At 37.2% G+C, this 22372-nt stretch overlaps 1 pseudogene; it reads right to left on the bottom strand.

Moving 5' to 3' along the window:
* Positions 1–1805: 1805 nt before the first annotated feature.
* On the bottom strand, positions 1806–5585 carry LOC133872804 (uncharacterized; annotated as a pseudogene).
* Between the last annotated feature and the right edge of the window lie 16787 nt (positions 5586–22372).

The following is a 22372-nucleotide window of genomic DNA, read 5'->3' as shown; positions in this document are numbered from 1 at the left end:
GGTCTAACTAATGTAAATCAAGGGGTCCGAATTTACAATATTTGGTACTCATCAAATACCCCCAAACTTACATTTTGCTAGTCTCTTAGCAAAACAAAATGAAAAACTAAATCAAAGCATGAAACATAAATCCTCTTTCGTGGGAAAAACGATTGCATTTAGCATATGCAACAAGCCTTTTAAACCCATAGGATTCCCTAGTGGACGAGTGAAGTCTCGTGAGGGTTTGTCAAAAATAATACCCACAAACATTGAAGTATTGAATTATCAATTGAGTAAAAATCATCATTCAAACACATGGTACACACATCATGAGTATATTTAACAAAATGAATATCATATTATCATGTTATCAAAAATCAATCAACTCATAGATGGAAAATTGAGACAACACATGTTCAAAAGTGTAAGGTGTGAATAACATAGAGTCATGGGGTTTCGATTTTTCTCAAAGCACATATATCCAAAAATTCGCAGGACTTCCATCAGATAAAAATAACCAAGGCTTAACTTACATTTATTATTTATTTATTATTTTTGTGTCGGCTGTGCAATGCTTGACTCCATTAAGCTTTCTAATTGACCCATGTAACGAGTGTTGGGCCAGTAACTCCCAAACCAGATGGTTTTGGGGCACTAGATGTAAAAACATCCCTAAGGGCTTAATTACTCAAGTCAAAAAGGCTACGAAGTCAAACAAGCCAAACAAACATCCAAGCTGAAATTCTCATCTTTTTACGCGAACACCCAATGCTTAATGAGGCAAGGGGCCCGGTTACTCAATGAGAAGTCAAATTGGTGATATTATTCTAAGCAGTTTTTTTTTTTTTTTTTTTTTTTTTTTTTTTTTTTTTTTTTTATAGATATATAACAATAAGCCAAGGTTTCATCAACAAGTCATCCTACAAATCTCAAGACACATAATTTTTAATTCAAATCTCATACCCCGCAAAAACAATGCTAATGTGCTTGTGATAAACAATTTAAACATGTCAAGTCTTTCTAATCCAAAGATGAGTCAAAAGATCTCAGATTTTAATGATATGCAAAATTCAACATGTTAAACAAACCAATGAGATGCAAACCATAGTAAGATGTAACCATGCTCAACTAACAATAAGGTATATATATTAACAAGTATTAACAAAGAAAACATTAAATGAAAACAGACAGAAATGTCTACCCCACCCCCAAACTAGAATGACACATTATCCCCAATGTGGCTAGAGATACAATCCCGAAATGGTGATGCAAGTTGGGCACACTGCAAGAAAAGCGCTCACTGTCCTGAAAATCACAACTAAAACACAAGAAATAAAATCAAATGATAAGGAAAAATGATGAGGGTTGCCTCCCACAAGCGCTAAGTTTTCAGTCTTCAGCCAGACTTTCCATCCTGACGACAATCACTCCGAGTAACTCGGATCCTCTAAAAGGGTCGTCTCAACCTCCGAGCTCTGTAACTCCAAAAATGGCTTCAGTCGTTGCCCGTTCACCTTGAATGTGCTGCCATTTTTTGGATCCTCAATCTCAATAGCCCCATAAGAAAACACTGATCGAACTATGAAAGGGCCTGTCCATCGAGATCGAAGCTTCCCTGGAAACAGATGCAGACGTGAATTGTAAAAGACTTTTTGACCGAGCTCAAAAAATCGCCTCAATATGTTCTGGTCGTGAACCTTCTCCATCCGTGCTTTGTACATCCTAGCACAATCATAAGCATCGTTCCTCAGCTCTTCCAATTCATTGAGTTGGAGCTTCCTCTATAAGCCAGCCTTTGTGAGATCGAAATTCAGCTGTTTAATGGCCCAGTAGGCTCTGTGCTCCAACTCCGCAGGCAGGTGGCATGCTTTCCCGTACACTATACGGTAAGGTGGCATGCCAATCGGCGTCTTGAAAGCTGTCCGGTATGCCCATAATGCATCGTTCAACTGGAGAGACCAATCTTTCCTTGACGGGTTCACCGTCTTCTCTAAAATCCTCTTGATCTCTCTGTTTGAAACCTCCACTTGTCCACTCGTCTGAGTGTGATAGGGAGTGGCAACCTTGTGTGTGATGCAATATTTCTTCATCAGCTGCTCGAAGACCCGGTTGCAGAAATGCTTTCCACCATCACTAATAATTGCTCGAGGAGTATCAAAACGAGCAAATATAGTGTCTTTTAAAAACTGAACCACAACTCTGTGGTCATTGGTCTTGTAGGCAACCGCCTCTACCCATTTGGACACGTAGTCCACTGCAACCAAAATGTACAGATAGCCGAAGGAGAGTGGGAAAGGTCCCATGAAATCGATGCCCCACACATCAAAGATCTCAACAATAAGAATGGGGTTGAGGGGCATCATATTTTGGCGTGAAATACTCCCCAGCTTCTGACAGCGCTCGTATGAAAGACAATAAGTGTGAGCGTCTTGAAAGATGGTAGGCCAGTAAAAACCGCACTGCAAAATCTTTGCAGTAGTCTTCTTTGCACTGAAGTGGCCTCCACAGGCATGATCATGACAGAAGGAGATGACACTGGACTGGTCAGGCTCGGGAATGCATCTCCTAATGATCTGATCGGGACAATACTTGAACAAGTAAGGATCATCCCAGAAAAAATTCTTCACCACGGACATGAATTTGGACTTATCTTGCCGCCCCCAATGCAAAGGCATTTGATCGGTGACAAGATAGTTCACTATGTCAGCAAAACCATGGTGAGTGAGCATGAGCAATATGCATTAACTGCTCATCGGGGAAGGTCTCAGAGATGGGGACGGCTTCTTCCGTGAAGTCCACGGTAATCCTCGAGAGATGATCAGCCACCACGTTTTCGAAACCCTTCTTGTCCCGAATCTCAATGTCAAACTCTTGTAAGAGCAAAATCACTGGATGAGGCGAGATTTAGCATCCTTTTTGGAGAACAGATACTTCAATGCCGCGTGATCCGAGTCGATGATGACTTTCGATCCTAGTAGGTAGGATCGAAACTTATCCAGAGCAAATACGATTGCCAACAGCTCTTTCTCAGTGGTCGAAAAATTCAGCTGGGCGTTGTTCAGAGTTCGACTTGCATAATAAATGACGTGGGGAAGTTTATCAATGCGCTGCCCCAACACAGCTCCAACGGCGTAATCGGACGCGTCACACATGATCTCGAAAGGTGTACCCTAGCTCGGGGGCCGAATGATAGGTGTGGACGTCAGAATTGCCTTAAATGCCCCAAATGCCTTCTTGCAGTCCTCGTAAAAAATGAAAGGAGCCTCCTTCACCAACAGTATGCACAAGGGCCGGGCGATCTTGCTGAAGTCCTGGATGAATCGCCGATAAAATCCTGCATGGCCCAGAAAAGAGCGAACCTCTTTCACCGTTCGTGGGGGCGGAAGGTTGGATATCAGATCTATCTTCGCCTTGTCTACCTCAATCCCTCGATGAGAGATGACGTGCCCGAGTACAATTCCTTGTTGTACCATAAAATGGCACTTCTCCCAATTGAGTACCAGGTTCTTCTCTTTACACCTCACCAAGACTAACGTGAGGTGGTACAAACACTCCTCAAAAGATAAACCGAAGACTGAGAAGTCGTCCATAAATACCTTCAGGAAACGCTCCACCATGTCAGAAAAAATGTTGATCATGCACCGCTGAAAAGTAGCGGGTGCATTGCATAGCCCAAAGGGCATGCGTCGGTAGGCGAACATCCCGAACGGACAAGTGAAGGTCGTCTTCTCTTGGTCTTCAGGGTCCACAAGGACCTGGTTATATCCAGAATAACCATCCAAAAAGCAGTAATACTCGTGCCTGGTCAATCGCTCCACCATTTGATCAATGAATGGAAGAGGAAAGTGATCTTTCCTGGTGGCGGTGTTTAGCTTGTGGTAGTCGATGCAGACTCTCCATCCAGACTGTACTCGAGTTGGGACCAACTCGCCTTCCTTATTCTGCACGACTGTTACTCCAGCTCGCTTGGGCACGACATGAATGGGGCTCACCCATTTGCTGTCAGAGATTGGGTAGATGATGCCAGCATCTAACAACTTGATTACTTCTCCTCTGACGATTTCTTGCATGGTCGGGTTGAGCCTTCTCTGTGGCTCCCTCGATGGTTTGGTGTCTTTCTCCAGATGTATCTTGTGCATAACCACCGAGGGGCTGATTCCCTTAATATCTTCTATGGTCCAGCCTATAGCTTCCTTATGCTCTCTCAACACGTCTAACAATTTCTCCTCCTGAGCAGCATGTAGATCCGAAGCTATGATTACAGGAAAAGTTTTGGCTGGACCTAGGAACTTATACTTAAGATTGTCCGGCAGGGGCTTAAGTTCCTTCTTTGGAGGCTCAGGTACTGTTACCTCCTCTTCTTCCTTGCTCTCCAGAGGAGCAAACTCTAAAATGGCATTTGCTTGCTCAAGTAACGCATCCAAGTCTAGATCCTTTCCGAACTGAGCAAAGCATGCCTCCAGGAGGTCTTTGGTGCTTGATTCTTCCTCGATGATCTCCTCAATCAAGCAGACACTTCTGATCTCATCGTATTCCCTCGGCCTCTTGCTGATGTCAAAGATGTTTAGCTTCACTGTCATATTGCCGAAGGAGATCTTCATTACCCCCGTCCTACAGTTGATCAGGGCGTTAGCCGTAGCTAAGAATGGTCGCCCGAGGATCACCAGTATTTGAACTCCAACGTTCTGTCGGCTCAGTATCTAGCACTATAAAATCCACGAGGAAATAAAACTTGTCCACCTTAATCAAAACATCCTCCACTATTCCCCGTGGTATCTTAACTGACCGGTCAGCCAACTGCAGTGCCATGGAGGTGGGCTTCAATTCTCCTAACCCCAATTGCAGGTAAACTGAATAGGGTAGGAGATTGACACTGGCTCCAAGGTCTAGCAGTGCCTTCTCAATGTGGCAGATGCCTATTGTGCAGGAAATAGTAGGACATCCGGGGTCCTTATACTTGATAGGCAGCCTACACTGGAGGATTGAGCTGACTTGCTCGGTCAAGCAAACTTTTTTCGGGACATTGGTTTTCCGCTTTACAGTTACCAAATCCTTCAAGAATTTGGCATAAGATGGAACCTGCTGGATGGCATCAAGAAACGGGATGTTAATCTGTACTTGCTTGAACACCTCCAGAATGTCCTCAAATTTTCCTCCTTTCTTTGGCGCGAGAAGTCTATCAGGGAATGGCGCCTTAGGTATGAATGACCTAGGAGTAGTCTCTATGGTCGGAGCTAATGTAGATGGCTCGGCATCTCTCTTTTCCACGCTTCTGCTTCCTTGTCCTTCTTGTGCAGCAGGGTTCTCCTCAGGGTGAACTACTTGGTTGTCTACTTGTTTCCCTGACCTAAGTGTGACAACGGCTTGTACATGCTCCAACCCATGCACTGCATTTGATGAACTTCCCTCATGGAACTGCAACTTTGGATTTGGCACAGGCTGACTAGGGAGCTTTCCCTTCTCTCTCTCCCCCAGGTGACTAGCAATTTGCCCGATCTGGGTCTCCATCTTGGCAATAGCTTGAGTGTTCACCATGGTAGCATTCTTCACGTCATTGATGGATTGGCCTGTGAGCTGGATGAAGGCCTTAAGAGTGTCTTCCAAAGAAGACTGTGAAGAAAAGGCAGAGGATTGAGCAGGGGCTTGGTATGTCGGTGCTGGCTGGGAGGGACGGCTTTGATGGTGAACCGGCTGATGAAATCCCGGGGGGTATTGAGTATGGCTTTGGTGTGGAGCTCCCCCTTGGGTCATTGGCTGATTCTGCTTCCATGAGAAATTAGGGTGGTTTCGCCACCCTGGATTGTAGGTCTCGGAAAAGGGTCCATTGGCTTGCTTCCTATAGTCGTTGAAAGCATTCACTTGCTCCATTGGTGACTCGACAAAAGCTGGCAAAGATGTGCAAGTCTGTGCTAAGTGCATGGGACTAGCATAGATGGAACAACAATCAGTGTGGAATGGGTTGGCAGCACTGGTGGATTTGCTTACAACTAGAGCTTCGACCTTCTTTGTGAGAGCATCTATCTTCATTTTTAATTCTAAATCCTCCTTAACCTCGTAGATGCCTCCCTTCTTCTGAATGCGAGCAGCTTTATCTCGACAGCTTGAAAATTCCCACTGTTGGGAATTGTCGATTAACTGATCTAAGGTCCTATACACCTCCTCTCCCATTAAACTCATAAATGCGCCTCCGTTCATCGACTCGATCATGCTACAGTAGGATTGAGTTAATCCTTGATAGAAAAATTGCACGAGTCTCCACTTCTCGTATCCATGTGGAGGGCACTTAATCAGCATATCTTGAAATCTCTCCCAACTCTCAGAAAATTTCTCATCTTCTTCTTGAGTAAATGAGCTTATCTCCTTCCTACACTCATTGACTTTGGACATGGGGAAGAATTTGTTGTAGAACTTGTTTAGCAAGTTCTCCCAAGAAGTGATGGAACCAGGCATGTTTGAATCCAACCATGCCTTGGCTCTATCATGGAGTGAGAAAGGAAATAGCCTAAGATGCACAAACTCTTCAGAAAAATTTTGAAATTTGAAGGTGGCACAGATGTCTTTGAATTTCTTCACATGGCTATAAGGATTTTCGAGGTCCAAGCCATGGAATGTGGGTAGGAGTTGGATGACATGAGGCTTGAGGTCAAAGTGAGTGGCATTGGTTGGGGGTAATACTATACATGAAGGAGAATTTGTTGCAACGGGTGCAAACAAATCCCTAAGTGTCCTAGTATGATCAACGTTTTATCCCCGATTCCTCTCATTCTCATCCGCATGCATGTTATATCCCATCTCAACAGAATTTCTAATCCTTCTCCTAAGAGTTTTTTCAATTTCGGGATCTAAAGATGTCAAGTCTAGGCTCAAAGATCTTCTACCAAGCATAAACCAAACATACACAAATGTTTAACCAAAAGACAAACAAAAATAAAGAAAAGAATTTGCTAATGGGGAGCAAAGTTCTCCAAAGTACAATCTAGGCTAGTTCCCAGGTAGGTGAGGGGGGTCACACTGGACACACTTAAATCCCAAGACCTTTCCTTGCCAGAATTCACCTTGTCATTACCCTTAGATAGCTAAGTAGACCCACACTAGCAAAAATGTTTTTTTTTTTTTTTAAATCAAAAGAAAAATAACACAACTAAGATAAAAAGGTAAAGACTAACAAAAATGCATACAATTTACACAAAGATAGCAGCAAAAGTAAAAATAAGAATACTTACAAATTGGGACCAAAAAGAATTTTTGGTAAAAATTTCTGCTACTAATCTTATCCAGGAGCTGCCTTCTGAGTTCAGGTCGATCGATCGAAAATCGATCGATCCAAATTGTAGTAGATTGATCGAATCTTTGAAATGTTGCAAGAACAGAAACAAAAACAGAACATAAACTTCTTTTTTTTTTTTTTGTTAGAACAAAACAAAACAATTGAGGGTAATATGAAACACAAACTACACAAAATTTGAACTAAATTATAATGAACTACAAGAAAATTAAACAAACAGCAAAATACTATTAAAAATAAACAAATTATGAACAAAATGAAGAAAATGGACTAAAAGAAGTACTGGAACAGAGATACTCACCTTGTTCCGAGCTGCTGCTGTGCAGAAAGTTCGTTCAATCGAAGTCTATTTCGATCGATCGAATATATTTTCGATTGATCGACTTTATATTAGGCAAATGTTAACTTGATCGATCGAAACTCGATCGATCAAATTTATTTTTGGTCGATCGATTCTTCAGGGCACCCAGTAAGTTGCAGAAGCTGCAGAACAGATCCGGGAGAAACAAAGACAGAACTTAGAATACAAAACAGAAGCTAAACAACAGAAAAAATGAAACAAAAACTTATCTAACTAGTAGAAAAACAAAATCAATCAAACAAAAACCAATTTTTGAACCGATTTCCCCGGCAACGGCGCCAAAAACTTGTTGTGAGTTTTAATGAGTACTCGCAAGTGCACGAATCATTTGCAATATAGTGTGTGCCAGGGCGAGGTCGAATCCACAGGGAAATAGTCAAATATTGGTGTCGTGTTTAATCAACCTCATTTTAACCTAGTTCCAAAGGTTTGAGGATTGATTCAAGAACAAAAGACTAAATAAACGAGATGAAATGAAATATACAAATTAAAAGGAACTAAGGCTAAGGAATCTACCAAACCAAATTCAACAACTTACACTCTTGGTTTCCACTTGAACACCCAAAGAACATTAAGCTTAGAGTGTCATTCAAGTTTCTCAACCATAAACCTTAGAACCATTAAATGAATCCAACTCAAAGATAAATCATAAAGAATACCCATTTGAAATCAAATCATCCAATGTATTCATTTAGTGAACAAATCACAATGGATATCATCATTCAAACCGATAAAACAATGTATCCATCGATTGAAACACATTAAATGTCCTATATCTACCAACAACCACATTCATTGCAAAAGATAAAACATTTAAATGAATGGAACTTGAACAACAAATATGATATATCATCAAATATGCAAGTAGTATAACAAGAGTGTGAGTGTCATCAATGGTAAGGTTTCATCCTCAACCTTAGTTGAGGTTACTAGCCTTCCATGACTAAGAACACCACAAGAAAATGAAGAACAAACATGGAAATAAAAGAAAAGCTTTACAAAGACAAATGTCTAAAGAAAAGAGCTACTGAAATCAATTACAAAATGCACGAAATAAATCCTAGCTACTGTTCTCTGAACTCTCCCAACAATGAGGTGTGGCTATGGCTTTATAGAAGGAAATTAGGGCTAGAAACCCATGTAAAATGACTCCTCTAACCCCCTCTAGGGCTCCTCTCTTGCTAGAGACAACCAAGGCCACGAAACCAGCGTGTTCTGTTGCGAAAATCAGAGGGAGAATTGCTTTTTGTCATGGAGACGCTCCTGATTGGGTGTTCTGGCGCGCTTCTGCAAAAGTAAGTTCTGGGAAAGTTCGATCGATCGAATTTAAGTTCGATCGATCTAGTTTTTCAGAACTTCCGAATTTTTCCAGCAATTCCACATGAATTTTCCATTCCTCACTTATTGACCTACAAAACATAAAAATACAAAAACTAACCAAAGCATCAGAAAATAACAAGGCTAAAGGTCTAACTAATGTAAATCAAGGGGTCCGAATATACAATATTTGGTACTCATCATTACACATTCGGCCATCCTTGTCTTTTATCTTCATGATCTGACTCCTTCTCTTCTTCTGGTTTGCACATGCATGATAGAATTTTGTATTTCTATCCCCAAATTGGAGCTAGGTTTCTTTGGCTCGTTGCTTCCATTTTAACTCCTCTTGTTCAAGGAGTGTATGCAACTCCTCCTTAACATATTAATATGTTAGTAATATAGTATATTACTAACATATGTTAATATGTAATATGTTAGTGTATTACTGACGTAAAACATAAAACATATTAATTATTTAATTACTAAACATATTAATATGTAATATGTTACTAGCCTATTACTTAACTAGGTAATAACATATTAATATGTTAGTGTATTACTAACATATGTTAATATATCAATTAGTAAATATGTTACTAACAGTCTAACATATAACAGATTAATTAGTTATTTACTAAACATATGTTATTAATCTATTACTCTACTAGTTAATTAGTTAATATTAGTTAATATTACTTTAATATGTTACTAACATACATTACTAACATAAAACATGTTAATTATTTAATTACTAAACATATTAATATGTTAGTGTATTACTAACATATGTTAATATATCAATTAGTAAATATGTTACTAACCATCTAACCTATAACATATTAATTAGTTATTTACTAAATATGTGTTATTAACCTATTACTCTACTAGTTAATTAGTTAATATTACTTATATAAATTAATATGTCAATTAGTTATATATATTTATATTAGACTAATTTATTAAATCAAAGATTTATTCATTAATATACAATCTTAGTCCATATATGTTATAAATTACAAATGGTAACTATCTACCGTGCCAATACCTAGTACTTTATTATAACATATGAAAAATCAACATATAAATATATAATTACTAATTTTGATTCTTACTTTACTATAACAATAAGTATATAAAATAAGCTAATAATTATTTGCGATTTTGGGAATAAAGACAAAAGCTACTAGCTAGCACACAATAACTAATTAACTATCTTACTATAATATCCTTCAATATTATTTTTATTAAACAAACAATTGCAGCCAGCATCCACTATAATCCTTTACTGGCTTTATCATCCACTTTACCTTTCAGCCCTCGTAAACTCTAACTGATACAAAAGTAAAAACCCAATTATTTTGTTACAAAATGCACGTTAAAATTCTAACAAAATATCAAAATGCAAACAATTACACATAAAACGCCCCACACATATCAGTGGATGCCGGCCAGTTCCTTCTTGAACAATCTACTGCCTTCTCAATCAGTCCACGACGCACTAACACACTGACACATGAGCCTCAGGATTTGCATCCCATGTGCTCTGCCAACGCTTTGTCTTCTCTTCCCTAGTCACACGCTACTTTTCTTTTTATGCTTTTTTTCATTGTTTTGATGCTTTTCTTCATTCTTTTCAAACTTTCATTTTCTCTGCAAATTCTTTAAATCTCAGCATCCTGATGCCCATAACACTAAAAAAAAAATTGGAATTATGGACAATTTCAAATCGTCCAGAAAAATAGGTCGCTAATCCGAGTTAGGGACGGTTTGGGCAAACCGTCCAGAATTAATTCTAGACGGTTTGGAAAAACCGTCCATAATTAGTTCTAGACGGTTTGGGACCAAACTGTCTAGAATTAATAATTTCTCTCTCTCTCTCTCTCTCTCTCTCTCTTCTTCTTTTTTTCTTTTTTTTCGGTTTCGATTTTATATATATATATATATATATATATCATTAATTAATATTTCTTTTTTTTTTTAATTATTTATTTCTTTTCCAGAATTTTTATTTTTATTTATTTATTTTTTTCTATCGCATTTCATTTTCTTCAACAGTGTCACCAGGTCGACGACGGAGATAGCGTTCCCACACTGAGCCTAGCTTCTGCACAAACCCTTCACAAACCCAAAAATTTTCACAAATCCTTCACAAATCAAATTTAAAAATTTTCACAACCCCTTCTTTAAGTCGTGAATCATCACAATCCAAACCCAAAACAAACACAAAATGTAAATCAAACCTAAAAATTTCACTTACCCAAAAAAAAAGAAAAAAAAAAAAAAGGATCCAGCCGGATCTCTCTTTGTATTCCGGCTAGAGATTCGACCGAGCGTGGGTTTCGATCAGATCTGTCAAACCCATGCACGTACACCGGCGTAGGTTTGACAGTTTCGACCGGATTTGTTAAACCCATGCACGTACATCGGCATAAGTTTGACAGATCCGACTGAAAACCCACTCTTTACAGTTGCGAGATCCCGTCGCCCCGATCCCACCGACCGTCCAGATCTCGTTGCTCGTCTTCAATCGCTGGCCAAAGAGAGGAAGAAAAGAGAGAGAGAGAGAGAGAGAGAGAGAGAGAGAGAGATGACTTTTGTTTTAAAAAAAAGATCGATGCTTTTGTTTTAAAAAGAAAGAAACAGGAAAATAATAATAATAATAATAATAATAATAATAAAATGTTACAGACTGTTTCAAAAAAATCATCTCTAAATTTATTTGAAAATTAATTTCCAGACGGTTTTATTAAAACCGTCAGTAAATTACTGAAGATTTTATAAAACTGATTGCAAAACTATAATTTGAAAACTGTAAACCGTTTAAAATTAGGTTTTTTTTTAGTGTAACATTTTGGCCGCAAAAAGAATTTTCAAAATTGTCTCAGCTTTCGGAAGAAGCCATTTACTTCTACTGTTGCTGCTTCGTTTTCTCTTTATCTTTTCATTAGTCATTCATTTCTAGAAAGAAAACTATAACATCAGTAGCGTCCTTGATGATGTGAATGGGAAAGCAACGTACTGACCGTTTGCCACATAGTTTTATGACATCAAGAAAAAAGGATAATTTCTAACATTACCGCAGCCCTATTGGCAATTTGTCGTCACTCGCTTTCCACGTTGCTTACATTATCTAAAACTAGTAATGACTTCATCCTTTGATTCCTTTGGGATCTGAAAGTCCATTTGTTATTATTCTTAACTTGAACTTTCAACGCGAATCACTCACATCATCATGTCGGATATATATTAATATATAGCTTCTGTTCGCAATCTTTTGTCATCCTCACCTTTGCCACCTCTACCATATTTTGCTAAAGTGAAATTATTCCTTTTTTCTTTTCTTTTTTTCTTTGATCCTCCTATTTTTTTAAATTATTATTAGATATGTGGGGACCAAGTGTATACCACACATGACCCCACATATTTAATGACAATTTTGAAAATGTGTGTTAAAAAAAAAAAAAGAGAGAAAGAGAAAATGACAATAAAAATATATATAGCACTTCTCTTCGGTAAAACACCAAGTTTTTCAAAGATTCAATAATTTGATAAAATTTAAGTTTCGTATAGGTTTGCAACTTAAAAAGCTGGGATTTAAAAATATTAATTTTAAAATGTGCGATTTAACAAAGTGATTTTTAAAAACGCAGTTAAGTATTTGATAAAATCGCAGTTTGACATGTAAGACTACATGTTAGTTTTTAAAATTCTACGCTTTCAAAAAAAAATTACATTATCTACGATTTGAAAATGAAAAGAAAAAACAATTCTCAAATATTTTATTTCCTATAATTTGATTTAAAATCACTTTTTTTTATTTATAAAATCACAAACTCAAACATTCATTTATTGCTCGAGTTGTTAAAAATCAAATGATGATTGATTCCATATTGAATTATTACTCTAGGAGACGGAACCAAGCACAGACCCAACCCCCCCCCCCCCCCCCCCAACCTAACCCTCAACTCTAATAAAAAAATTATTAAAAAGATTTTTTTTTTAAATTTAACAAATTTGTTGCTCTTGATTTTTTATTTTTTATTTTTTTAATACAGTCGGGCCTCTTTAAATATGAATTACTCCCACAACTGATTAAGAAGAAAAGAAAACCAAATAATATGCTTACATCCATCCATGATGTGGTGCTTTAAATTTATAATAAGGCACATTATTTTTGGAGGAACACAAGAATGGGAAAATAGTAACTTCTAGCATTACTTGTCAAATGTGTTGTTTTGTATTTCAATAAGTGGGTTTTGCCCAAAATCAATTAGACTATAGTTAGGGTTTGGTCATTAGTCTATATAATGGGCCTGAAGTGTAATACACTAATACCTCGCTTTAAGCCTAGAAATAATTATTTAAACTCAAAAAAAAAAAAAAATTAGTTACTTTTAGGAGCCCTCAGGAGTTTAAATTAGAATTTCTAAGAATTTAGAATAATTAGTGGATTTATTATGAGTATTTATATATTCGGCCATAAAAGAGAAATTTAAAATTGTGAGCTAGGGACAATGTCATTGGGAAACTTGGACTATTCAGCCATGAAATAATTTTATTCTTTAAAAAAATTAAAACAAGTGAGGAATGATTTTTTGTTGAATTTTTGGCTATTTATGCAATTTATGAAAAATGCCTACTAAATGTTTCAAAATCTCAAAAAAAAAAAAAAAAAAAAAAACTTTATTTTGAGTCCATAAAGTTCATAATAGTGAATTTGGAATGAAATATTTCTATAAAGCTCAGAATAAAGTGAAATTTAATTAAAATTGAATTTTAGAATAATAAAATGAATTTCTCGCATAAAACCCAATTTAATAAATAAATTAGAGAAAAATTATTTAATGCGTTCATAAAATTTTGAAACTTATTCTTGAAGTATTAGGAAGAATGTTGGGCCTATAGAAAGTTTTTGAAACCCTTGGAACCGAAGATAATCATTAATTATTTTTCCTTAGTTTTATGGGCCTAGTGGGCTAGTTTTGGGCCCGATTGGTTTTTTCTCATGCCAAACTTTGTTAGGATGAGATTTTCAGTCAAAGTGAAGCTCAATAACCCCCATTTTAGAGATACCAAAAACCTGAGTTCAGTTTGAAACCAATAGGAATTTTTTGGAGGCAACAAAAATGCATAAAATGTGATAAAAAGATGCCCATTAGACCATCCCCAGCAGCTTATGTAAACTCAACTTTTGGCTAAAGTAGATAGCAAAATCGATAAAACCCTCGTCCAACAGATTATGCAACCCAACGCTAGAAAATATTTCTTCTACATTTGTGCACAGTATCACGCCACATGCAACCCAACGCTAGAAAAGATTTCTTCTATATTTGTGCACAGTATCACGCCACACTGTGCACAAATGGATACTTATTTTATTACTTTTTTCTCTTGCCTTTTTCTCCTGCAAGGTTCAGAGTTGTTGTTTCTTTCACTTTCTTCCTATTTCTCTCGTCACGTACCGGAAGTCGCCCTCCACGTTCATGATCTCGTGGTTGCTGTTCATGGTGATCATGGTCCCGCCGGTCCTTGCCGCTTTAGTCCCTCCAGCAAATATAGGATCTTGAGCTCGTCGCCGCCGCAGTCGAGCACGTCGCTGATCTGGACCACTATGGCCGACCCGTCGATCCATTCGTCTGGTAAAGGATTTGGATTTGGGTTTTCTTTTTGGGTTGTTTATGCAATTAGTTGGAGGATGGGTATGGGATTTGGTCGGAGGAAAGGCGGGTGGCTCTTCTTCCAAGACCATTGGGTGGCCTCGCTTGAGGAGGCCGGCTGGGTCTCCGCCGCTCGCGTTAACGCCCCTGATCGGAGGATCCAGTTCGCCTCAAAACAACAACAAAACAGCTTGATGGTTGGAGGAGGAGGAGGGGGTGTGGGGAAGGGGAAGAAGAAGACTGGGGGCGAAGCTATTCCTGGATTTGAGGATTCTTGGGCCTGTCTTAAAAAATGATTATTTTAATAAAGTAGAGGAAATTTTAGATAAGCTGTTGGATGAGGTTTTGAAAACTGGTTATCTAAGATAGCAAAAAGAGGTTTTAATTACCTATTACTCAAAATTCCCATAAGCTGCTGGGACTGCTCTTAAGGCCCATTTAGCCAAACCAATGGAGAGTCCAAATCCATTGCTTTCACATGGCCTATAAATACCTAAGGCCCCTCCCCCTTCATTCCTTCATTCAATCAAGCAAGCCACGACCAACAGGAGTGTTAGCGAGTGTGGAAAGTGTGGAAGACATAAATAATAATAATAATAAAAAAAAAAAAAAAAAAAAGCTCAGAGAGAGAGAGAGAGAGAGAGAGAGAGAGAGAGAGAGAGAGATAAACGTGGGAAGAGAGGAGGAAGATATTTTTTGATAAGATCCCTCTCTCAAATCTCTTCCAATTTGAGTTCTTATTAATCTTCAATTGCTATTTTGTTTCATTTAATTCTTAAATTAGTTCAATTATGAGTTAAATCATTCAAATTTCGTTAATTAATTTTTATGCACCATTATGAAGCTTTAATTTTGATCCTAATATTGTTATAATGCTAAAATTTTGTTGGCGAAGTAAGGGAAATCAAAATCATAGAAAAGTCATAATGCCGGAATTATATGCAAAATTCTGGATTAACTATCTTGAATTCTTAATTTATAAAGATGTTTAAATGTTTAAATTATGATTTTCATACAGTTATAATGCCAACATTTTGTTGGCAAAATGATGAAGAAATCAAAATCATAGAAAAGGCGTAGTGACCAAAATATATGCAAAATTTTGTTTAATTGTTCTCTTGAATTTATAAAATTAATTTTAAGGTGTTTTTATTTTGGAGCATTTACACATGTTATCACATTGTCATAATATGTTCAAGATAATGGTGAAATAATATTTGAAGAAGAAGTAAAATTTGCTTTTTGAAGGTTACCGAATATGTGTATTTTTAGGGTTGCCAAGTGTTTTAGATATAAATTGTTGAAATGAGTTTTTAAAAATAGAAAAATATAGTAAAATAGCATGTAATGACATTAATGGCCCAAAGAACACAACCTTTCTTATAATAAGGTTAAACATGATTTAAACGCAAGAATTCTTACGTAGTAATATGCTTGGATTCATTGGATAATGTTAAATTAGGGTTTAGGTGTAAACTTTCAAATTTTGAAAAAATATTTTTACAAAAAAAAAAAAAAAACAAAAAAAACAAAAAAAAAAAAAAAAAACAAAACAAAATGAAGATAGGGTTCGTGGAATTTACTAAGAAAAAAAAAAAACTAAAGTTTTTATCTTTAATGTTTAATTGAGGTTAATGAATAAATGGATCTTATGCGTGATTTGATGTTGGTTTTGAGATAATTAAATGGATGTTTGGATGTCGTTTTATTTTCAATTGTTTTTAATTTTTAGAAAATTCATGTGTTGTGTGTATTTTCTGAAACTCAATATTTTTCAAGTTTTCTTCAACAGTTTTGGAAATTCGTTTTTTTGCAAGTCATACCCGACTCAAAGTGGAAACAATGAGGCGAAATTGATTAGTAAATCCTGTTAGTATTTTGGCCTCATTCTGTGTTTGGACAAAATCACTTATGTGTAAAGATGTTGTAAACAGGGTTTTCAGAAGACTCTGAACTGCGAAAAAGATAGAAGATTTCAGATTCCCTGTCAGCCGTCCGGACGACGTTTTATCCCGTCCGGACACCCATCTGTCCATTGCTCCATTCGTCCGGACAACGTGTCATACCGTCTGGATGCCAGACAGACCAGCATCATCCGTCCGGACGACGTATCTTTTCGTCCGAACCCTCCACTGTATCGAGAAGCTTCTATTCCAGCTTGCATCCGTCCGGACGTCTCAGCAGCCCGTCCGGACGTCCATCAGTGATCGATCAGCTTTAGATTCTTTCCAAGTTCAAAATATGGGAAGATTGATACACCGACTGAACGATGTGGTTTCCCGTCCGGACGCGCTCATAAATAAGGCAAGAATCGCAATTCAAATATCAGTCAGCATTGGTCCGGACGAGAAGTTATCAGTTAAGGAAATTGCCGATTCGACTTTAATCGTCCGGACGTCTGCCTCTCATGGTCCGGACGCGCTCATAGCAGATATGAAAATTGCGTGTTGAAGTTCAGCTGTCCGGACGGTCTTCCCCCTTGGTCCGGAAGCGCGAAGTCTTATATGGAAATTACTTGCAGCAGACGTGCAACCATCCGGACGTTAGTGTCTCATCGTCCGAACGTGGCTCTTAAACAGTAAAGATTTTCAGCGAAATTTTCAGAAAATCCTGTCGCACAGTTGTCCGTCCGGACGACGTCCGTACATATTACAACAGTCACCCATTCTACACCTCAACCTATAAATAGAGGCCCCTAGGCATTGAGAACTGCAAGAATTCGGTATTGAATTCCACAACTGCTCAGAGACGTGATATTTCATCTGAAGCCATTTCAAGTGTGCTGTTGCTGCGCTACATCTGAAGTCTATCTTAGGGGTTGGCCCTAAGGTAAAGGATTCTATTGAAGACCCTTTCAGGTAGGTGACCTGGTTGGGAAGTGTTCGTTTTGAGTTACACATCAAAGAGCAAGGTACGACCACTGCATCGGGTATATGTGAGTGTTACTATCTTGTATCTACCTTTGTCTTCTGAATCGTGGAATTCCTAGGTTTGGCTGCCCCGAAGTGGTTTTTCTCTTAATTGAGTTTTCACTTCGTCAACAAAATATTTATCTCATTTAATTCCGCATTTAATATTTTGTTGCACACTGTTCACACAAACTTGTCTTATTTTAGAAGTCAATTTCGATTTTCAAATCCAATGCAATCTGCAGCATCATGTGAAAAGATGTGCAACATACTAGCTTTTTCCCCATTCATATGTCTACTGGTTTTTGAGTTGTTTATATCTATCAATTGGATCATAGTTTGGATGCTTCTCACGACTGAGTTAGACGCAGATATGAGGGGATACTATGAATATTGTGGACATGCCTACAGGAGATAACACACCCAAGTAGAAATGCTTCCCGTGTCAAGGATATATAGTCCTAGCACCACACATGGTTTTCAACTCATCTGATTAGTAGTCACACATCACGCATGGGAAAGCCAAATGATTTCCAAAAAGCTGTATATTAGGGGACGTCGTTGGAAATAATTTCATATCCAAAAAGCTGTATCAAAGGATTTCCAAACGGCTGGCTTCATGATGTGAAGGCCAAATGTCTTGTCTAGTAGTGGCAGAACGCTGCAATGCAGAGAAATGAGGATCCAAAGCAGAAAACTGAAGCATAGGAATGGTGATTGATATCCCTTAAAGATTTTTTTTTTTAATTGAAAAAATATTTTGACATGACACCAGGGATAGGGTGTGGTGGTCGGAGCACGGGACTAGCACCAAGCAGTCCAAAACAACGTCGTCTGTGAGGGAGGTGATTAGGTCTGGTGGTTCTTCACTTGCTGTCATGGACTCATGGTGGTGGTGGACATGGTTGGGACAAATCGAAAGGTGAATTGTTTGAAACCCTAAACCTAAACGCTAAATTAGAACTTACAATAAATAAATAAATAAAGACTAAATCAGACTAATCGTGGTATGAAACGGCGTCATTTACTTATGATGGAGATGGCCTATTGAGATCTTGATCTTGATACATTATTGATTACATATAAAATAAATATTGACATTTTCATGGAACATATTAACAAATGCATCGTATAATTTCTGTATGAGGTAACCACCATACCTAATGTAGATTTATATATTTTACTCTTTCTCAAATCTTGATCTGATGAATATTGTTCTTTCTGTAATGAACTCTCTGTTGTGCAAATTTTAATACTCGCAAGTGCACAAATCGTTTGCAATATAGTGTTTTGCATATGCGAGGTCGATCCCACAGGGAAATGGTCAAAAATCAGTGTCTTGTTTAATTAACCTCATTCTAACCTAGTTCCAAGAGTTTGAGGGTTAAACATGCACTAAAAATGCTAAGTAAAGAGGAAGAAATGAAATATGTAAAAAGGGACTAAGGATAAGGAATTCACTAAACCAAATCCAACAACTCACACTCTTGGTTTCCACTTGAACACCCAAAGAACATTAAGCTTAGGGTGTCATTCAAGTCTCTTAACCATCAACCTTAGAACCATTAAATGAATCTAACTCAAAGATAAATCACAAAGAGTACCCATTTGAAATCAAATCATCCATTGTATCCATTCAAATAATAAATCATAATGGATATCATCTTTCAAACCGATAAAACAATGTATCCATCGGTTGAAACACATTAAATGTCCAATTTCTACCACCAACCACATTCATTGCAAAAGATAAAGCATTAAATGAATGGAACTTGAACAACATAATGATATAGCATTAAATGTGCAAGTAGTACTATAAGAGTGTGAGTGTCGTCAATGGAGAGGTTTCATCCTCAACCTTAGTTGAGAGTTCTAGCCTCCCATGACTAAGAACACCCCAAAAACTTGAAGAACAAACATGAAAATAGAAGAAAAGCTTTACAAAGACAAATGTCCAAAGAAAAGAGCTACTGAAATAAACTACAAAATGCACGAAATTAAACCTAGCTACTGCTCTCAAAATTCCCTCCAACAAGGAGGCATGGCTATGGCTTTATAGAAGGAAATTAGGGTTAGAAACCCATGTAAAATGACTCCTCTAACCCCCTCTAGGGTTCCTCTCTTGCTAGAGACAACCAAGGTCACGAAACCAGCGTGTTCTGCTGTGAAAATCAGAGGCAGAACTGCTTTTTGTCGTGGAGAAGCTCTTGATTAGGCGTTCTGGCGCGCTTCTGCAACAGTCAGTTCTAGGAAAATTCGATCGATCGATCAACTTCGGGCAAAATTCGATCGATCGACTTTTGAGTTCGATCGATCGACTTTCGGGGACTTCTGAATTTCCTAACATTTTCACATGAAATTTTTGTCATTTCTCTCTTATTGACCTACAAAACAAAAAAACTAGCCAAAACATCAGAAAATAACAAAGCCAAAGGTCTAACTAGTGTAAATCTAGGGGTCCAAATAGACAATATTTAGCACTCATCACTCTTATTGAGATCTCAACATGTTCTTGATGATATGCTCTTACTTATAGCATCACACAATTTTTGTACAAAATAATCATCATATCTATTGTATATTTAGATCTTTTACTCTTACTCAAAAATTGATGTGAATTCTTCCTAAGATCTCATTGGTGATAAACAATTATTGAGATCATGGTGGTTATATAATCTGCATATTATCTCTTTTATTAACCATTACAATAAATAATAAAATAATATTATCGTTAGTGGCAGTAATTAAGGGGCATTTCATTCCTCTCCAGTGCCATAATTTGTATCACCATTTTGCATAACCCCAGATGCCATTTTTTTCAAATTCATTGTCTTTCTTCTTATGTAGCCTAAATTTTGGCTTTATGCTTTACTTTAGCCTAGTATGCTGAATATCTCTATTGTCTTTCCTGCAACTTGCCGAGCAAGCAAATTTCCTGATTTGTTGAATCGCACGGTTGAGACTTTATCTTAGATATTTTTAATTTTTTAATTTTTATAAGTGTATATCTTTGCTTTGTCACTGAATTTCTCTAAATGACTTCAAAATCTCCCATTTACACATCTTAAGTTCCCTTTTGAGTTTTGAAATATTTTCCTTAAACAGGGTTTGGAAAAAAACCAAATTCTGAAATTTGACTTGATTCCTACCTGCACAGGTCGGATTTCAGAAGCCTTTTAAAATTTTAAAAAAAGTTGGGTGAAAAGTCGGATGCTTCCTGAATTTTTTTTGAATTGACCTGAATTTTTTTAAAAAATTATACTTAAAATGATGTCGTTTTGGTGAGTATATATTACATATTTGTGCTGAGACGTTAACGTCGTCTCTCACTTTTGAGCTCGTCTATCCGGAGGACGAGAGTCAGACGCTTGTCCGACTCTCGTCCTACGTGGCATGCAATTTTACTTATTTTATATATATATATATATATATATATATATATATATATATATATATATATATATATATATATATATATATATATATTTAAAAAAAAATCAAAAAAAAAAATTGCTGCATCACGCGTGAAAGCCTTCCCCTTTCCCCCCATTTCTTCCCCCAAATCCCCTAAAATTTTCAAAATCTCCCACGCTGCTGCTCTATCTCCCCCTCCCACTTTCCTCCTTCGCCCACCACCAACCACTTCCTGACCGAACGCACCGGCGACGCCCACCCACGGCACCAGCTCGAAATCCGGCAACGCCCATTGACACAGGCCACGCCCACAGTCCAAAAAAGCAACGCACCGACGACGCCTACCCACGGCACCAGCTCGAAATTCAGCGACGCCCATTGACATAGGCCACGCCCACAGTCCAAAAAACACCACCCACGAAGACAAAAGGGCCTACGGACCGATCGCCGCCCACCAAGACGAACGGCCTTCCGACCGGCCATCTGACACCATCTCTCTCCCCTCTCTCTCTACGGTCCGTCTCTCTCTGACTTATTATTCATGGGTTTTTGAAGTGATTTCTCGGTATGGGTAGTTAAGATATGGGTTTGTTTGAAGTTATTGATGCTTGTGATTTATTTTTGTTCTTGAAGGTTAGATATATATATATATATATATATATATATATATATATATATATATATATATATATATATATATATATATATATATATATATATATATATATATATATATATATTGGTTTATGAATATGTGGGGGGTGGTTTTTTTTTTTTAGAAACAACAGATTTTTTTCTTGGATTGGTGTTACTTGCTATAAACACTAAAATATGATGATTATAAGCTGCTCTCATTTCATTGCAAAATGATTTTACATTTTTTTGACCTTTCGACAGAACAATCATTGGATTTTTGTGTTCTCCGGAGCAATATTTTTTTAATTGGATTTTTGTTCTTAGTCTCTGAGTTTTGGTACATGGGTACGTGAGATTTTTTTTGGGTTTGTGTCATCCTGTGGTTAATGTTTTTTCTGAAATTTTTCCTAAATTTTGTTCAGGTAGTGTAAAAATAAATTAAAGATGATGGTATATTAACTTCTCCTTTATGATTGTGGAATGAGGCTTTTAGTTTTGATCCTTTTTTGTTAATTAAGATTGTGCTGCTTTGTTTGATCTTATGATTGGGTTATATGCACATAACATCTTAGTTCTTCCTTATGATAAGATCTATATTATGTATATGTATATATTTTTAGTTTCTACCATATGCTTTATATTCACTCAAGTGATTAAATACAGTTGATTGATTAAAGTTTTTATGCGAAATAACTCTTAGATGGACTTTGAGCAATCAGCCTTGAAGTCACAATGGGAAAAAGATTGTTCGTTGATACATGAACAATTTGATGATGTTGTGTCCATCCAAATAGACCTTGAAAATGGT

This window comes from Alnus glutinosa, chromosome 7, assembly GCF_958979055.1.
Source record: "Alnus glutinosa chromosome 7, dhAlnGlut1.1, whole genome shotgun sequence".
Classification (NCBI taxonomy): domain Eukaryota; kingdom Viridiplantae; phylum Streptophyta; class Magnoliopsida; order Fagales; family Betulaceae; genus Alnus; species Alnus glutinosa.
Note: the sequence above shows the minus strand (reverse complement) of the source record. Positions and strands in the feature narration are given on the sequence as shown.